The following is a 13277-nucleotide window of genomic DNA, read 5'->3' as shown; positions in this document are numbered from 1 at the left end:
CTCTCCCCCCCCCCCCCCCCCGGGGTGACATGAGAAAAAGCACAACAGTTCTGCTTAACAAGGCTGGTATCCTGGGCCAGAAAGGGGCATGAGTTAATTTATCAATTTCAAATGAGAGTTTATAGGATGGGACTAGTCCATGAAACTTGTAGGGAATTAAGACCAAGTGGCTTATGTTTCATGTGACATAGGAGGAGAAGCCAGTGAATGGATGCAAAGAGAAAGTGAGATTCCAATGATGGGCTAGGAAAATGATTTCTGAGGAAAGAAAAATAGCATGTTTTAGCCACATTTAGCTTGGGGTGAACATGAACATACTCAAGATGTCAGAGAGACTGGAATTTTAGTCTGGACGGAAGGAAATGGAATCCGTAATAGAAAGGAAAATCTGTAAGTTGTCTGTATATAAATGGTAGTTGAATGTTGCTTGAGGCAAGATGAGGTGTACAGGGGAAAAGAGAAGGAAACCAAGGGCAGAGTATGGAGAGCTGCTCCCTCACAAAAAGTTAGATTTTTTTTTCTTCTTCAAGGGACAAGCTGAAGCATATTAAAATAGGAGGGCAGATGTCTGACAGGAAGTGGGAAGGTAAATCGAGTGATGAAAGAAGTTTCTCTCATTTTATCAGTTTTCTCTTGGCAGAAATGGGTGAAATTTTGCAAAATGCTGAGGGGAGGATGGGACAGATTGAGAAATGAGTCAGAGTTGACAAACATCAGTTTGAATTGTGGACACAGAATTGGAGAAGTATGAAGCCAGGAAGATTATAGAACTAGAGAAATAATGGATTTCTTGTCGGATTTCTGTCAGTGATGTCCTGCAGTGTGAAAAGTGGCACAAATGGATGATGGGGAAGAGTCAGGAAGGACCTTACAATGGGAGATGTGTGAAGCCTGGAGAGAACTGATGACAGTGCTGCTAGAAAGAAGTATCAGGAGAGGGATAGAAGCAGATGAGATCCTCAGTATGTGAGAGACTGTTAATGTGAGAGGCTGCATGACGGGAGAGGGGGCTGGTAAGAGATGGTGGGAGAAAAGGGACTTGGCAAGAGAGAGAGCAGTGTTTGAAGGCCAGGTGAAGTGAACAGTTTGAAGAAGATGAACTAGACTGTAGGTTGAATGAAGACATGATGAAACTAAACATGCGGCTTAAGTTGGGGATTGAATGTGTCATCACTGTGGAAGCTGAAGTTGCTGAGGATGAATATAGGAGATAGCCAGGAACAGAAAATGAAGGGTAAAGCTGATGGGGAGGAGCTGTGTGGATGGTAGATAGCATCATGGAAGGAGGAGAGAATTAACGGGATGAGGTGCTGTATGAGAGAAGTGGGTTGGGGATGTGGGAGGAGCTGAAAGATGCAAAGGGCTTGTTGCTGCCTGACTCTTCTTTTTAGGAGTGAGGTCAGTGGTCCAGAGCAGCAAGTGAAAGGGAAAGGAGTTGAGAAAGGTGGCATTGGTGGAAATGGATGAGGCAATGGAGAGGACGGGGACAGGGTTAGGCAAACATCAGTGGAAGTAAGGAAGAAGCCAAGAAGGATGTAGCTGCAGGATGTGTGCTGGCAGCAGGGAGCTAGAGGAATTGGGATGGACAAGAGAAGACCAGGTAGGGTTGGTGATAACAAGGGTGAGGAAAAACATCTACTGGGGGAGTGGGGAAGGAAGACTGATGCTACAAACAAGGGCTGTAGTGGGAGCTATAGGTGAGCAGGGGATGGACATTTGCAAAAAATGGAAGAGAATGCATATTCATCAACTGTGGTGTTTGACTTATTGGCATCCTGAAGTGATTAATGTAAAGAATTAGACTTGCACTATTTTGACCCTGTGAATATGGATGCTGTAATTCAAGGCCACTATCTGTATAATTATGATGTGAATAATTCTTTAAACACTGTGAGGATTTGAGGGGAGAGATGTCAAAAAGCTTTTCTCTGAATAACAATGGTAATCTTTCCACTCCTGCCATCAATCACCAAGCTAATATACAGCTAGTGGCATGCTTCCTGTTGGAATATAGTCCATTTCGGAGGCAAAATGCGCTATTGTTTAACAGCCAAATATTCACTGGCACTGATAAACAGGCGATGGGTTTGCTCACTCTTGCTGCAGCAATTACTCATACTCTGACTTTGGACATGAGGAAAAACATAATACTTGCTTGCAGTTGATCATTTATATCTATAGTTTATACAGCATGAGAGCACTAAAAGTGGCTCTGCTGTAAAGGAAACATTTTTTTCAAACAGCTTATACATTTATTTTGACTCCTAGTAACTGAGAAACTTCAGTATAAATTGAGGGGTCAATATTTCTTAACTTTTGGGGGTATAATTTATGGGCTATAGTAGGCAATCTTTTCTGGCTGCAGGCTGGAATAACCCATCTCAGGCTAGAGTGTGCCGCGCTAGGACTCTGCCACAGCCAGTGTTTATCCTTACTGAAGCCCCACGTCTGCAGGCCAGATTCAATTCATGGGCTGTAGATTTGCCAGTCCCTGGGATAAGGGAACAAACCCGAATGCTTTCAAGCTACAAGGGCAGTGCTTTGCCTTTCTAATGGCTGGCGCACAGTTTTATGTCACACATGTCCTGGCATTCTTGGTTCTTGATATTTGAAGGGTAGACTGCATTCTAAAAATATACCTCGGGAGTTGTTCTGGTGGTTACTGCTGCGCTCTCACACTCACTCTCTTGCTTCTCCAAGTAGGAGAACATCTATAGTCGTATTACACCATTTCCTGCTCATGCCAGTGTGTGTCTGTGTGAATGCATGCACAGATGTATACAAGCACATGTCCTCTGAATAAGTTCTGTCTGCTACTACAGCAGCAAGGCAGCACGCTGTCCAGATTCACTGATACTCACCAGATAAGATAAGGTGGCAAGTGGGAGCAGTAAGGACTACATTACTGATGTTTGTGTTTGTTTGTTTGTTTGTTTGTTTTTGGGGGGGAGGAAGGGGAGCAGGATGCTAATATGTGCACACATCTCAGCTGTGTCTTATTGTAACCAATTGAGTATTAGAAATGACTTAAAAAAACCCACACAGACTGCCATACTTGTGTACCGGTAGCCACAAGATTTGTGATGTGCTATCAGGTGTAGTACATTTTCCAAGTGCTGACTGTTTCAAGCTGGTGGGGGCTGGCAGTGAAAGGGAGAAAAAAAAAAAGATCCTTTGGCGTTTACCTTATCTGAGACTGTCATGCACGCTCAGGAATTCTGTAGCTCACTTGCCTTGCTTAGCCAAAAGCTAAATGGTTCCAAGGGCTTGTTTCCTGGCTTTATAGCAACTGTCTGTCTTATTTATTTTCATTGCATTCTAGTTGTGGGCTAAAAATAGTTTTGACTGTGGTTCTTGTTGCCTATTATGTAACAATTACAAGCTTCCACCCTCTGGGTTTAGAACTGAAGGATGACTCCTTTGGCCAGATCTCTCGCTGCTTCTCAACTAGGGTGTTCGGATACCCAGGGATGCCTTGATGTCCTTTCAGAGGTGCTGTGGGATACCTTGCAATGTTAGTGCTGTTAGGTGTGAAAACATGATTCACAAGACAACCCAGCATTTTCAAATAGGAGGAATTCGTAGGGTTAAAAACCATTGCGTCCTATGTTTTTTTTTTTTTTCTGAGTTTGCAAAGGAATTGCTCTGCTTTTCTGCAGGCAAAAGAGTGAATATTTAAAAAAACTGGTATTTTCTGAGGGGTACCTTGAGTCTAAAGAGATTTGAGAACTACTGGCTTATGCACTTAACACAAATAAATAAAAAGATTGTGTAAAGCCTTTCTTCTTGCAGCCCGGGAGAGTCACACTTTTGTTACCTTGGAAGGGCAGTTATCACAGTTAATCCACCCTCCAAGGTTTTTCCTCAGGATAATTATTGTTTCAGTGACTCATCTTGCAGTCCCTGCCCTTCCTTATTCACACAAAATATCCTACTATCTGCAATATTTCTGGGTCAGGCTCGTGCCACACATGTGACTTCCTCTTGGGCATACAGACAAGAAAAGACCAAGTTAAAGGTCAGGTTTCCCTGGGTTGGCCTACCTAAGTGCAGCTTGCAGGTCATTCCAAGTGTTCCTAATAGGATGTTATCAGATCAATGAATATGCTCAGGACTGCAATAGAGTATCTTTGTGACATAAAGTTTTTTGGCTTTTTTTTTTTTGTCTCTTCAGGGAGGTTGTGAGGGAAATAGTGCTTCTGTTGTTGTGCTGGAAAATTTCACTGCTTCTGTCTTCAGTGGAAAACGGTTATCACTAGCACATCCTGGCATATAATTTGCCTCATTTATTATTGTCTAGTGTTGCTTTAATGCTTATGGTGCATTTCTAAGGTACTTAAAGAGGGTAGTGGTTTTCAAGGAAATGTATTTCATAGAACAAAAAAAATCATAAAGAATATTTTGGCACAAATGGAGACAAGTTTTAACTGAATATGAAAAATATAATCTGAACAGACCTTAAAATAAGCTTTTGGAGCAACAGTGGGACATGGAGAAGGCAGTGGACAAAGGCAGGATTGCAAGCTGGAAGAGCCAAGTTTGGTTTCTGTCTCTCACTTGTTCTGTAGTGTCCCTATTTCCTTCTTACAAACATGTCATGCTATGGAACTCAGTAAAAGGTTGCATTTGTCATCCAAACAGAATATGCTATGGTATAGGTGTGAAGAGTGTACAGTATATGTTGCCTCATAGGAAAAAGATTTGGCAGAAATGGGGGGAAGATGGAGTCAAGAAGTTAGTCTGTCCTATAAAGAATAAAATAATTTGAGGAAATAGATTTTCTACTTGTCAAATCATACTCAGGGGCACATCTACATGTGCATTTACTCCAGCCTACACTGACTGTGCAGTAAGCTACTGAGCACTAAGGGTTTGGGGGTAGGCCCATCTCCTGCTCCCCTGTGCAGAGATTAGGGAACAAATTTGCCTTCGGATGCCTGTGGCCCTGCAGTGCACCCCTGCGGCCACTGGCCAGAGCTCCAGGCTCCGGCTGCACCTGCCTGCAGCCTGGCAGTCCTCTCTAAAAGGCAACCACACTCTCTGCTCTCTAGGCAGCCTCTTCATTTGTTTAGGAGGAGCACGGCAAGTGCAGAGGCAGCACATGGCAACTTTGTGCCCACTGTGCCTCCCTGCACTATGGCTGCTCCAGCCCCTGGCAGCGACTAACAGCATCCCAAGATCTTGCTGTCACCTGGCCCATGGCCATTTCACTCTGCACAGCTGCCACTGCCAGGAAAACCAACGAGGGGCTGCAGGCTGCCATTGCCAGGGCATCATCCTGAGCCTTCAGCCCTGCCAGCTCTGGGCCCGCCACACCAGGCACCAGTGGTGGCAGAACCTTGTCCAGCAGACCTGGGATGACTAGCAGTGGACAGCCTGCACATGACCCAAGATGCCTTCTGGGACCTGTTCCACCAGCTCTGACCCCACCTGGAGTGCTAGGACACTGCTGTGCACCCAGCCCTCGCTGCCAACACCCACCTGGCCCTGGCACTACTGAAGCTGGCCTCCAGTATGTGGGACACATGTTCGGCATGGGTAAGGCCACCACTAGGGCGGCCACTCTGGAAGTGCATGGCACCCTCTAGGATGTACTGGCAGACACTGTCCTTGGTGTCCATAATCCCCAAGTGGTGATGGCAGAGTTCTATGCACTGTCTTCCCCCTGTGTATCAGGGCCCTGGACAGGACCCACATACTGGTCATCTGCCCACCTCACAGAGATGGGCCATAGTACAGCTATAGAGGATTCCATTCTATTGGCCTTCAAGCCGTGGTGGACCAGTGTGGGGCCTTTACCCATGTAAGTGTCAGCTGGGCAGGCAGCATGCACAACACCCATGTCTTCAGGAACTCTGGCCTGGTGAGACAGGGGGAGAGCAGACACTTCACACCAGGGGTGCTGGACCTGCAGCTGGGTGCCATCATGGTCCTGCCCCTGCTCATCGGGGACCCAACCCAAACTCCTGCCAGGCCACTAATACTGGTGTCTCAGCTGGACCCACACCCTGGTGGACTGCGCATTTGATTGCCTCAATGGCTGCTGGCACTCCCTCAACGCCCACCTCAAGGTCACCAAGGAGAGCCTGTCCCTGGGTCGTCATTGCAGCCTGTGGGCTGCATAATATGTGCAAGGCCCAGGGAGAGCTATTTCATGAGGCCTGGATGAAGGAGGCATGGTGGGCAGAGGCAGCCTGGTAGTGGGAGCACCTCCTGTGGCGGCAGTGGCAACAGCGGGTCCCTCCCCCCCGCCATCAAGGCACCAAGAGAGCTGTGCACTGGGTGTGGGAAGCTGTAGGGGACCACCTCCTACAGCACTCCCTGCTCTAGCCCATCTGCCCTGCCACCTATAACCCCCGCCCCCCCAAACACACACACACACACCCCAACACTTTCAGGGCAGGCACGTGTCCAAAGAAGAAACTTTTTTTATTCCCCACACAGCACACATGTGCTATCTCTCTCCCCTCCCATGTCAAGACACGGAGCCACACCACCACCCACAAACAATTTTAAAAAACCCTCTTCCCAGTGTGAAAACTGTTTACAAAGTCTTTGTTTTGGTGTCCCAGAGTGGGGGGGTGCCCAGGGACAGGTGGCTAGCACCCCAACCTGTTGCTATTTCCCGCAGCCCATACATCACAGCAACTGCAGTGGGTGGGGGGCTCACCCAGGGATGACAGTGCCTGGGGCTCTTCTGTGGTGGGTGATTCCCACTCCAACTGGCAAATTCCAGGCCCAGCAGGGTCAGCGTCCAGTCCTGGTGCCCCTCCAGGTAGCTCTGGCTCCATGCCTGCATAGAGCTGGGGTGAGCAGTAGACTTGAGCCCTGGCAGGTGGCAGGAGACCCAGGGTGGGGGCCCAGTCAAGGGCTCCTTCTGATGGGATGTGGAAGAGGACCTCATCCCAGGCCCAGGCAGGGATCTGCTGGGTAGGTGGCTGCCAGGGGGCCTGTACAGCCAGGGGCAGGGGATGGGCCGTGGCAGGCATGAACGAGACCACCAGTCCCAGGACAGTGTTCAGGGTCTGACAGTCATCGTCGGTGGCCTGCACTGCCCAGTCCAGGATGAGGTGCTTCTCCCATTCCAGGGCTAGGCGCTGCGCCTGGTGCTCCCATGCCTCCATGCCTCCTCCCAGGCAACGTTCTCCCTCTGCCACCTGTCCTGGAAGTCCAGGTCCTTCTCCCACCACCTCCCCCCTGGGCCAGGTCTCTTTCTGGCAGGCCTGTGTGATCTCTTCCTGCTCCTCGGCCACTGCCACCAGCCACTGGAGGAAGAGGGTCTGGTCCTGCATGCACCTCTGGTACAGCCAGCGCATCTGGAGGGCCCAGCAGTGGATGGCAGCATCCCTGACCCAGCATCCACTGCCACCAGCCACTGGAGGAGGAGGGTCTGGTCCTGCATGCACCTCTGGTACAGCCAGCGCATCTGGAGGGCCCAGCAGGGGATGGCAGCATCCCTGCCCCAGCATCCACTGCCCCCAGCCACTGGAGGAGGAGGGTCTGGTCCTGCATGCACCTCTGGTACAGCCAGCGCATCTGGAGGACCCAGCAGTGGATGGCAGCATCCCTGACCCAGTGTCCCTGCTGGCCACTCCCGGCATCTGGATACTGGGAGAGGTGGGCCTGCAGAGCTAGGAGACAGAAGTCTTTTGTAAGAGTTTGCAACATTTCAGAGGTAGGATGCTCTGCACTAGGAGCTATGCTCTTCCCAGCCTCAAAGTAGGGGTCAGCCACGCATGGGTGCCCAGGGAGCATAGTAAGTAGGGCAGGAAGACCTGGGCCCAGGCAGCTGCCAGCCAAGCCTACTCTCCCTGCATGCTCCCCTGGGATCAGCAGGCTGCTGGATACTGGCCACAGGCAGCCTGCCTCCCCCACCCCATTCCCAGGGCAGGACAGGCCAGACTCCTGGCAGCACCTGCTGCCATGGCTCCAGCCCCTGCTGCCCCACCTCTCCCCCTGCAAGCCAACCACTCTGTTGTGCTGCCATCTGACCCATGGTGCCTGGGTTCAGGGTGCATGGGACTCCCAGACAACTGGGATGAGGAGCTGGCCATGCCACTGCCCTCCTCACTGGGGGTTTCTCCATGGAGATGCCCTGGGGCCAGCTCCTCCCTCCCTCTTGTCCCTGCTGCGTCCTGAGCATGCCCTGGCCAGTTGACAATGAGCTGTTTGTGAAGGCTGAGGGGTCCTGACCACTGCACCCTGCTGATGATGATTCTTATAGTGCCCTAGGAGCACCTGTGTACCTGGTATGGGACTGTGAGCTACAATGGTGCAGGGGGCAAGCCTGGGCTGCCCTGCAATCTCTGCTACAACCTAGAGAGCTACCTGTGGCAGCATTACACATCTCTACCCCCCACTACTGAGGAGAACATTGCTGCCAGTATTGACATGTTCCTTGGGGTGTGAGAGGCATGTGGCTGCCTGGCTGCAGGGGCATAGGCTGCTCAAGAAAGTTTTGCAGTGTGTCCTGCCTCTCTGCGTGTTGTGGGGAGGAAACCGGGGCTAGGAGACCACAGACAGCCAGGTTCCCCCTAGTGCAAGACTTACCATGTGTCTGGGGCTGGCAAGGCTGGCGGCTCAGCGCAGTTCTCCCCATCAGCAATGGCATGTGGCTGTGCCCAGTGTCCTGGTCCTGCGGTGCGTGACTTATAGGCACCACGCCATGCCCTCCCCCCAACTGGTCATGCCCTCACTCCTGCATCCCACCCAGAGCCTCATAAATCTAGGCATTTGAGCGTGTGGAGGGCACAGGTGTGTGCATGTGGGTGGTGCTGGGCCTGGATGGAAAGGAGGAGACCATCAAGTGTCCCATGCTGGCTCTCTGGGCCCTCCATGCAGCTGTCCCACTGTTGCTGACCTTGGGTAGCTGCCAGCAGCACCCAGGATAGGGGCATAGCACTGGACTGGCAGTCACGTGGCAGTGGCTATGCCCCACAACAGCTGCAGGCACAGGGCAGACTACGTGGAGCCCTTGGGTGCTGACAGGCTGGCCAGGGGCTGCAGTAGCCTGCAGTAACTGTCCAGCACCTACCTGGCCTGAAAGCAGTGCCCTGGCAGCTACAAGGCTATGCATAGCCAAGCAGCAGTGCAGGCAGACCCAGGCACAGGCACGGATGAATCATGTGGTTGCCCAGGGCCCAGACAGAATGGGGACCCGAAAATAGTAATTTTTTTTCCAATTTTTGTCCAAGATTATTATTATCATTATCTCTGGCAAAGGGGGACCCAATAGTAAAAGTTTGCCTGGTGCCACCAGGAGTCTAGGTATGGTACTGAGTGCAGGGCTTGAGACAGGCAGGCACAGCTCAGCTGGGGCCTGTCCAGGGGTGCATACAGGGCCTGCAGTGCCCAGGGCATAAAATGGCTACAGACCTTTATAGCCTGCAGTCAGGGGCTGCCCACAAGGCAGCCCAGCCCTGGAGCAAGAAAGGCTCCTAGGCTGCAGCCCTGGGGCGGTCCTCAGGCTGACCCCCTAATGGCTGGCTAGACCCAGCAGCAAATTTGCTGCCGGGTCATGTCTCCACATGCATTACTGTGCAGTTACTAATCATGCTTAAATTTGCTACCTATTGGTAGCAAATTTAACCATGATTAGGGATTTTTACTGCACAGTAAGCGCATGCACATGTAGACGTGCATGGTTACTGCGCAGTAAACTAGGCAACGGTGCAGTAAATTATCTCATGTAGACACGCCCAGAAAGCTGAGTGTTTTGTTGGGTTTTTTAACACTAGGGACTACCATATAATACCCAACAACTGAGGACTCTGACCTCCTCCCAAATACCAACAAAATTTATGCACTGTTGCCTTGTTTGTATTTCACCTTACAAAGTCTGCCAGACTGTATGTTAAATGCTATTTTTCACTGAAATGGAAGCACTGTCAAGTAGATTCAACACAAGTAACCTGGCAAAGGTTTTGTATCACTCAAGCATCAGATTGTCCAAACATTATGTTAAATCAGTCCTCACTTTTCAGCAGAAGGGTTAATTTATGTGTTTTCTACACACTAAAAACAGCTCGGAGCCTGTGATTTATCTCAAAAGTCTCAGCAGTTCTTTAAAATTAGTCATTCGGTTGTTTTAGTACAGCTAAGGCCTTAAAACTAAGAGTACATTTGAGTTAACCCACACCCACAAAGAGAAGTTTCACTGTCATGAGATGTGTGGCAGGTGGCTGGGGATGCCTACTTCCCTTTTTATGTTCAGACTGTATTCCTCCTGCCTCTTATCCCTTCAGGTTTGGACAACTCCCAAGATGCAGAGGACTGCTCCAGAGGAGTAATCCTGTATTGTCTCTAAAGGGGTGACTCCCATTGTCGGGTTTTCCTATCCAGACTCGGACAGGAACTTGTGCTTCCAAGCAAAGCTCTTTCATCCTGCACTTCCCATAGTAAAGTACAGTTTAATTAGGCTGTAGAAAAGTCTGTGTTTCTATCTCCCTTCTTCCAAAACTTTCTCCCTTTTGACCTGTTTCTGCTACTTTTGACTTGCTTAATTCTCTTCCCCTTCTGAGACTTGTTTCAACTCCTTTCTTTTTTCTAAAAACCCAAACCAAAACCAAAGCAAATGTTTATTATGTACCCAAGGAGTTGATCAGGCCTGCTTCTGCTCTTTTCCATGGGAAGTTTTAGTAAATGGCCTTGTCACTTTATATATAAGATACTCCTCATCTTCATCTTAGTAAGCTCCTTATTCTGGGAGGAACAAACTGTCCTTGACTCCCTACCACATCCAGACAAATTAATTCAGCTACAATTATATTAACCTCTGTATTGCCAGATCATGGCTTAAATTTCTACAGCAAATAACAGTGACATATCTTTCTGTTCCTTTCCTCCCTGCCAGTCATGTCAGACCAAGGCTTCCATTAACTCCTTTCTGTCATGCAGCACTTGTGTGGTGTTGTTCCAGATAATGTGCTTTAGGTTGATTTAAACAGTGGTCTCTTAAACATCCTTGTTATCTTCTTGCCTAACTTTTTTCTCCAGACTTGCTTTATAAGAGCTGTCTTCCTCTTGCATGGTTTACCTCTAGGCCCATGTTGCTGGAACTGGACTACCTGACAGAATTCTAAGGGGGACATGAGAGAGAAGAATCATCATGGTGTCCTGTGACCAGTGGGGTCCCCCAAAGCTCTGTCCTTGGACCCATATTGTTTAACATCTTCATTAATGATGTGGACATTGGAGTCAGAAGCAGACTGGCCAAGGTCGCTGATGACACCAAACACTTTGGGGCAAAGCATCCACACCAAAAGCCAGGCGGGTGATCCAAGCTGACCTGGACAGGCTCAGCAAATGGGTGGACGAGAACCTGATGGTGTTTAACACTGAAAAATACAAGGTTCTCCACCTTAGGAAGAAAAACCAGCAGCATCCTTATAGCCTCGGCAGTGCTACGCTGGCTAGCACTATGGAAGAAAGAGACTTGGGGGTCATCATTGACCACAAGATGAACATGAGCCTGCAATGCGATGCTGCAGCTAGTAAAGCGACCAAAAAGCTGGCTTGCATCCATAGATGCTTCTCAAGCAAATCCCAGGATGTCATTCTCCCCTTGTACTTGGCCTTGGTGAGGCTGCAGCTGGAGTACTGCGTCCAGTTTTGGGCTCCACAATTCAAAAAGGATGTGGAGAAGCTTGAGAGAGTCCAGAGAAGAGCCACGTGCATGATCAGAGGTCAGGAAAACAGACCTTACGACGACAGGCTGAGAGCCATGGGGCTCTTTAGCTTGGAAAAGCGCAGGCTCAGGGGTGATCTGATGGCCACCTATAAGTTCATCGGGGTGACCACCAGTATCTGGGAGAATGTTTGTTCACCAGAGCACCCAAAGGGATGACGAGGTTGAACGGTCAAAAACTACTACAAGACCGTTTCAGGCTGGACATAAGGAAGACTTTCTTTACTGTCCAAGCCCCCAAGGTCTGGAACAGCCTGCCATCGGAGGTGGTTCAAGCACCTACATTGAACACCTTCAAGAGCAAATTGGATGCTTGTCTTGCTGGCATCCTATGACCCCAGCTGACTTCCTGCCTCAATGATCTTCCGAGGTCCCTTCCAGCCCTAATGTCTATGAAATCTATGAAGAATGGGAAGATAGAAATATATCCATAGGGGAAGCAACTGAACAGTAGATCTAGGGCAGTGGTTCTCAATCCCATTAGACTCAAGGCACCCCTCAGATAATGCCAGCATTTAGTTTTCACTTGTTTTTTACTAGGGAAAAATTACGGAGCAGTTTTTCTGTTGCAAAGAACTCGGCCCACAACAGGTAAGCATGTTAACACTCTGGATTCTCTGAGATTAGGTTAAATCTCTGGGTATATCTTGTATGGCACCCTTGAAAGGATCTCAGGATCCCCCAGGGTTCTGCAAACCCATTGAGAATCACTGTTCTAAGGTGTTGGAAAACACCAGGGTGCACCCGCATGCTGCTTTTTTATTCCTGCTACCCCCCAAAGCTTAAAACCAACTGCCTGGCAGTGGCAGCAGCATTTCTAATCAGACCTTGCTGAGGGAGTCAATTAACTTCATGGCTCATTATAAGCCACATAATCCCAAGGTCCCATCTAAACACTTCATTCCACAGGTGTTAAGGACCCTATCTACTTAATAGTTTTGACATCCCATGAATCAAGCTATCCTTTGTCTTGCAGTTCTGTCTGTTCACTGCTCCTCGCAATAAAGCATCTATTTCAAAGCCCTGGAGACAGTGCCATAGTGACAAAGTTTGGCACCTAGGGCAAAGCCTGCAGCAGCAGCCTGCTCTCACCCTCCGTGCAGATACAGGGGGCTCATGCTCCCCCCCATGCTTGCCCGGGAGTGCATGAAGCAGCTGGAGCTGCCCTTCTCCCATCCCCGTGCCCCACCCCCATCTCCCCCCAAAATGAGCCGCTTGTGGCTCCATCCCATACCCCAGCCTGGCTAGGCAGCACCTGTTGGGGCCCCTTTGCTTTGGTGCCTGGGGTGGTTGCCCACTTAGCCCCTCCTTGCTACAGCACTGCCTGGAGATGTGTGTGTGGAGGGGGTGTCTTTTTAACTCATTCCAATGATATGATGATTGTGCAGGCTCGGTGTATCCGATGCCGCACCCGCCTTCTCTCACGCCTCGCCCACAGCGCTTCCAATCACTACGGGTCCCTCCTCTCGGCCTGTACGCACTTGATACGCCTGCCACAACTTTGATGTTATTCCGGTTCAGTGATCTTACTCTGGCGCGTACCAGTCTGAAAGTGAGACTCCAGGACTCTTGGGGTCCCTAGTCTGTGAGG

At 49.6% G+C, this 13277-nt stretch overlaps 2 protein-coding genes across 2 annotated transcripts in view; one reads left to right on the top strand and one right to left on the bottom strand.

Annotated features, from left to right (window-relative positions):
• FBXW12 (F-box and WD repeat domain containing 12) overlaps positions 1-13277 on the top strand; it is a 50721-nt gene that overhangs the window by 6336 nt on the left and 31108 nt on the right. The gene's annotated exons all lie outside the window — the stretch shown is intronic.
• Positions 1-13277, bottom strand: part of WNT7A (Wnt family member 7A) — a 103073-nt gene that overhangs the window by 89023 nt on the left and 773 nt on the right. The gene's annotated exons all lie outside the window — the stretch shown is intronic.

This window comes from Gavialis gangeticus, unplaced genomic scaffold (genome assembly GCF_001723915.1).
Source record: "Gavialis gangeticus isolate Ggan-Ray unplaced genomic scaffold, GavGan_comp1, whole genome shotgun sequence".
NCBI classification, from domain to species: domain Eukaryota; kingdom Metazoa; phylum Chordata; order Crocodylia; family Gavialidae; genus Gavialis; species Gavialis gangeticus.
This window is presented reverse-complemented; position numbering and strand designations above follow the sequence as displayed.